At 36.6% G+C, this 6,170-nt stretch overlaps 1 pseudogene; it reads left to right on the top strand.

Moving 5' to 3' along the window:
- Positions 1-1,560: 1,560 nt before the first annotated feature.
- LOC127741877 (uncharacterized) lies at positions 1,561-1,754 on the top strand (annotated as a pseudogene).
- The last annotated feature ends 4,416 nt before the right edge of the window (positions 1,755-6,170 follow it).

The raw sequence follows: 6,170 nt of genomic DNA, 5'->3' as shown, positions 1-6,170 counted from the left end.
GAATCTCTGCCACAGGAGAGCAGAGAACAAAGATTAAAGGAATATATTAATTAATGAAGCGTCTGCCCCAGGAGAGCAAGTGACATTGTTTGGGCCTTAGTGCCAAATGTAAAGTGGGGACGCCCACACACTGAGAACTGTTTTCCAGATGTACGCTTATTGATTTGGAAAGTCACACTGATGCGGCCTAGCCGTACGACTTATATGCACACCGATGCATCTGGAAAGCCATATCTGGGACTTGTGCCCGGGTAATGTCGGGAGCGGGTAGGTAACCGACACATGAGCTCATGGCCTGCGTTAGGGATAGACATGCATCATGTTGTTTGCACATTTGCATTTGATTGCGCTTGCTTGTTTTATTACTTTGTGATTGTATTGTTTGTCTTGTTGTGACTTGCTTGTACATTGAATCGAATCTCTTGCTTGCACTATTTGTTTGTGAGTATATTAAAATGATTACGAGTTGACATTTGACTGAGGATTAACTATGTGGCTGAGAGACAGAAAATGTGACTAGTTTTATATTTAAAATTTATTTTGAGTTTAGAAATTTAAAGAAAAGTAATTATTTACCTAAAGTAGAAATAAAAGTATTTCCAAAAGGTTAACAAAATAGTTTTACTAAATAAGTTAATAATTTACATTAAATTCATTACTTTTACGGCATTCTCATTCCCTACTGAGAACGTGTGGTTTGTTCTCACCCCAAAATCTTCCACCCTTTCAGTGACACAGGTTCAAAGATTCAGTTAGAAGATGCAGACCACTAGTAGATTTACTTGTGATTCCTGTTATTTTTATAGAGTTCCCTCGCCCTTGTTGCTTTAAGTTTTATTTTATCGAGAGGGATAGGTTTTGTATTTGAGTTTTATATTGAATTCATTTGTATAGCATTTATTATTATTAATAATTGTGTGATTTGAATTACTAAAAATAATTTTCTGGTATTTTCTTATAAACTGAAACGCGAAATCGACCTAAAGGCTCAATATTAAATAGTAAATAAGGAGAACTGGTTAGTAACTCCTTACTTTTGGTACGATCATGACGTGCTAAAGGTTAGGGTGTTACATTATGGTATCAGAGCAGTTCGTTCCTATTAGAGCCTTGGGAATGGACTGATTATGCTTCATTGCATACTCTGAGTGTCTGTCATGCAATAGGACTTATCCTAATGATAAGAGTTTGAGTTTTGAGATGCATGACTGTCTGTTGATTAATGCTGTTAGCTTACCATTGCATACCTCATGGTAATAAGTTTAGCCAACTTAATACTAGTGATTTATGTATATGAGAGTACTAACGGGTTATCATTGACGCAATAGAAGTAATAAGTAACGTAAATTACGGGGTTTGGGAACATTAGAAGTTAAGTTTAGGGGTTAGCTCCATGTCAACGTATTATTATTATTATTATTGTTGTTGTTGTTGTTGTTGTTGTTGTTATTATTATAATATCATCATCATCATCATCGTTTAAAAAAAAAAGGAAAAGAAAGTGGCCGAAGCCATTTAGAGAAAAAGAAAGGAAATGAAACATAGCTTATATGTATATATACATCTGTTCAAGTAAGGTCGTACATCTGTATCCTTGAGTTCTAAGGAGACAGGAACCAAAGTCTGGTGGATGAACTATGACTGTGCGATCAGAGCGTGATTAACAGTTCCGTGGTGCATGCCATCTGAATGGTGGAGGATCGTTCTCGCTGCTACCTTGTAGTCGAGATGGTCGCACGGTGTTCTGACAGACCCAATCTTTTAAGGAGAGATTTTGTTCTAGGTGTTATTTTGAGTTTGTTTTTTTTTTAAGAAAAGGAATCTCTGCCACAGGAGAGCAGAGAACAAAGATTAAAAGAATATATTAATTAATGAAGCGTCTGCCCCAGGAGAGCAAGTGACATTGTTTGGGCCTTAGTGCCAAATGTAAAGTGGGGACGCCCTCACACTGAGAACTATTTTCCAGATGTACGCTTATTGATTTGGAAAGTCACACTGATGCGGCCTAGCCGTACGACTTATATGCACACCGATGCATCTGGAAAGCCATATCTGGGACTTGTGCCCGGGTAATGTCGGGAGCGGGTAGGTAACCGACACATGAGCTCATGGCCTGCGTTAGGGATAGACATGCATCATGTTGTTTGCACATTTGCATTTGATTGCGCTTGCTTGTTTTATTACTTTGTGATTGTATTGTTTGTCTTGTTGTGACTTGCTTGTACATTGAATCGAATCTCTTGCTTGCACTATTTGTTTGTGAGTATATTAAAATGATTACGAGTTGACATTTGACTGAGGATTAACTATGTGGCTGAGAGACAGAAAATGTGACTAGTTTTATATTTAAAATTTATTTTGAGTTTAGAAATTTAAAGAAAAGTAATTATTTACCTAAAGTAGAAATAAAAGTATTTCCAAAGGGTTAACAAAATAGTTTTACTAAATAAGTTAATAATTTACATTAAATTCATTACTTTTACGGCATTCTCATTCCCTACTGAGAACGTGTGGTTTGTTCTCACCCCAAAATCTTCCACCCTTTCAGTGACACAGGTTCAAAGACTAAGTTTGAAGCTGCGGACGGTTATTAGTTTTATTTAAGTTAAGTTATTTGTTGAGTTACTTTCGTAGAATACCTTTGCCTTTGTTATTAAGATTTTATTTTTATACAAAAGGATAGGAATTGTATCTGAATTCCCTTTGATTTCTTTTGTACAATATTTATTATTATTAATAATTATGTGATTGTTATTACTTAGTGTTCTTTGATGATTGGGTTTGATTAATAAAAAAATACAAGTTTTTGGCATATTCTTAAAATTGAAATGTGAAATCGAACTAAAGGCTCAATATTAATTAGTAAATAAGGAAAACAGGTTAGTAACGCCTTACTTTTGGTACGATCATGACGTGCTAAAAGTTAGGGTATTACACACCAAATTTGTGTTGTAGAATGGTCACAACAGTCGTAGCTATCTCAAGAAGAAGGAGGCAATGGCTGGGAGTGCTGGAGGACAAAGTTTAACTCAACAACCTTCTGCTGATGGTGCTGTTATGGATGATGAAGAAGAGGCAGCAAGACTAGAAAAGATGTTCTGGGAAGAAACAATGGAAGCTGTTGAAGCAGCTGAAGCAGTAGCAACTCAACCCCCCGGAAGTACATCCAGTAATGTGCTTGAAAAGTTAATTTTATAATTTGTTTTTAAATGACACTAATATATACCAACTATTACAGGAAGCTCTAACAGTTCCATATCCTATTCTTAATCCAGTTATGCCTCCTTCAGTAAGGCCACTAAGTGCAAAAAGACCCCCTAAAAAGAAGAAGAATCTAAAAAGACCCCCACTAACTACTTAGCAACCACCATGTGCTTAATCACTGTCAAAGCCACCAACACTAAATGTGCAACCATTAGTGAGGCCATCACCTATAACTACTGATCATGTGCCCCCACTATGACACCTCAAACCATGCAAGCTGCCTCTCAGAAAACTACTTCAAGGTTCATGGACTTTATGCCAACTCCTGGAATTAGAGGATCAAGTTCAACTAGGTGGCCATAGTCAGGCTTTCATCCACCAGCAAGAAAAGAGTCAACCACTGCACGATTGAATGGAGGATCAAGCAGAAGCAACAATTCTACTCCAAATCCAGGAAGCAAATATGTTTAAATTATGTTATTTTGTTGGATATGTAGTTTATGTTATTTTTGTTGGATATGTCACATACTTTACTCTATTTTGCTTATGTTTTGGTTTTTGGTTTGGCTTCATCATGATTGATACTCAGACTTATTTTTCATGTTTCAGTAACTCAGTTACTACTTATATAGCATGTTATTTTGCTTATGTTTCATGTTATTTTGGTATACCATAAAAGTTAAAACAAAAATACTGATTATTAAGGGATATATTTTGTAAGTTATATATTTTGTAAGGCTACATTTAACATTATTTAAATTTGTCGTGTGTATAAATGTCCATCTCTCAATCGAGTATGGGTATTTTTATCATGATAAAGAGAACACAACCAGGACTGAACAGATATAAAACTACTAGCCATGGTATTGCATAATCATACACGAACAGTTATTTAGATTCAAAACCTGTTTAAAATCAGATACACATTACACACAAAGCTAAACACCACAATGATTGACATAGTCACAAGCCACAACCTAAGTCTACTAACTTCTGCTTCAATCTTCCCTAACTTCATGAGCATTGTCACTTCAGCCTCAGCCTCAAGAACATCTTCGTGCATCATTCTTTCTAAAAATGCTCTCCTCAAACCCTCTCACTAACCTTTCGATTTTGTCTACCAATACAAAATAGCTGCAGTCTGAAGTCTATTAATGGCAAAGAAAAATTAGATCAGAGACATATTCACTTTGAATAGAACAAAGTGTACAAAAGGTATACCTTCCATTTGGGACAACGGATGAACCACCTCCTAGGATTTATTGCCGTCTCTTACTACAACAAGGTCACATCCAACCCACAAAAGCATCTCCCATTGAACTTCCTATCATGCACCCGCTTTGAAATTGAGCTTCCAGATACGCTACAACTCCCATTTGAAAGTGGGGTAAAGAGTCTTCGCCTTGACATTGGAATATCTTCGAAGAATTTTGTTAACCTAGGGGTAGGGTTCGTGTTTGGGATGAAAAAAGTTTTGAATTTGAAAAAATTTGAGATTTAGGGTTCATTATAACGGTCAAACAGCTCATCAAGCCACGTATGAAGACCCCCAGCCCACGTAATGCCGTAATGTGCCACGTAGGGAACGTCACTAACGCGGAGTCAATGCCGGAATAACAATTGGTTAATTTTGTCCCATGGATCTCGTTATTCATGGGTACATTTGGTAATTCCTTTCTTCCATGGGTAGATTCGTCAGCGTTTTCAACTTTCATGGGTAGAAATGATAGTTTACTCTCCAAAATAACTCATGGACATGAATTGTTGACTATATGTTGCAACTTGACATACACAAAATCCCTATTTGAAATTCCAACTCTTGCCGTTTGCTATCGGTCCTACTCTAACTAGTCTTCATTCTTGTCTAAGCTCTCTATAGGTTACATTTTAGAGTTGTAAGTAACACATCCCTCTGCAGTAACTATTCCTGGACAATCAGATTATCTGTCCATTGTGGTTTGTATCTCAATAGTGGTGGTGGGTCTCTTTTAAAAACCGTTTTATATGGAGTCATCCCGATGGGCGAATAGTATGAGATGTTATAACTGTACGCAACCTAAGAAAGCAACTTGTACCAATCCCTTGGGTTCCTTAAGCGTAACATTTGAAGTACATTTCCAAGAACTTATTCAATACATCCGTTTGTCGATCCATTTCTGAGTGGTATGTCGAGCTTCATGCTAGCAAGATCCCCTTACTCGGCGCAGCAATACTCCCAAAATTTACTTGTAAAAAAATTATCATAGTCTGAAACTATTGATTGCGCAATATCATTAATGCTCACTATATGCTTAACAATCACTTTTGCCACCTTTGAAGCTGTGAAGTTAGTTAGGAGTAGGATAAAATGAGCAAATTTAGACAATATATTCAGTACAACCAAAATGACCAAACACCCTTGTATTGTTGTTAAGCCAAAGATAAAGTCCATCAAAATATCTTGTTAGAACTTCAATTCCAACCCCAACCATACAAACATAAACACATCCACCACCCTTATTACCTACCTCGCCCAAACCTGGACTTAGGGGTGTGCAAAAAAAACTGGTTTCACTGAATTGAATTGAAACTGAACTAAAACTATTTTAAATAAATCAGTTTTTTTAAATAAAAAACTGAACTAGAACTATAGTTTTTATGAAAACCAGTTTATTAAAAACCAATTTTTATGCTTCAGTTTAGTTTTAAACCAAATTAAAACTGATTTTATTTAAACTCCAAAATTAGTTTTTACATACTCTTTCTCTCTCCCTCCCTTCACTCTCTCTCTCCTTTTCCTCCTCTCCCTCTCTCTCCTCCCCTCTCTCTTCCTCTCTCACTCTCCCTCCTTTTTCTCTCTCTTTCCTTTTCTTTCTCTCTCTCTCCTCTCCCTCCTCTCTTTTCTCTCTCTCCCCTCTTTCTTCCTCTCTCTCCTTCTCTTCTTTCTCCCCCTCCTCTCTCTCTCTTCTTTTTTTCTTTCTCTCTCT

The sequence above is a fragment of the Arachis duranensis genome, chromosome 9 (assembly GCF_000817695.3).
Source record: "Arachis duranensis cultivar V14167 chromosome 9, aradu.V14167.gnm2.J7QH, whole genome shotgun sequence".
In the NCBI taxonomy this organism is placed as follows: domain Eukaryota; kingdom Viridiplantae; phylum Streptophyta; class Magnoliopsida; order Fabales; family Fabaceae; genus Arachis; species Arachis duranensis.
Note: the sequence above shows the minus strand (reverse complement) of the source record. Positions and strands in the feature narration are given on the sequence as shown.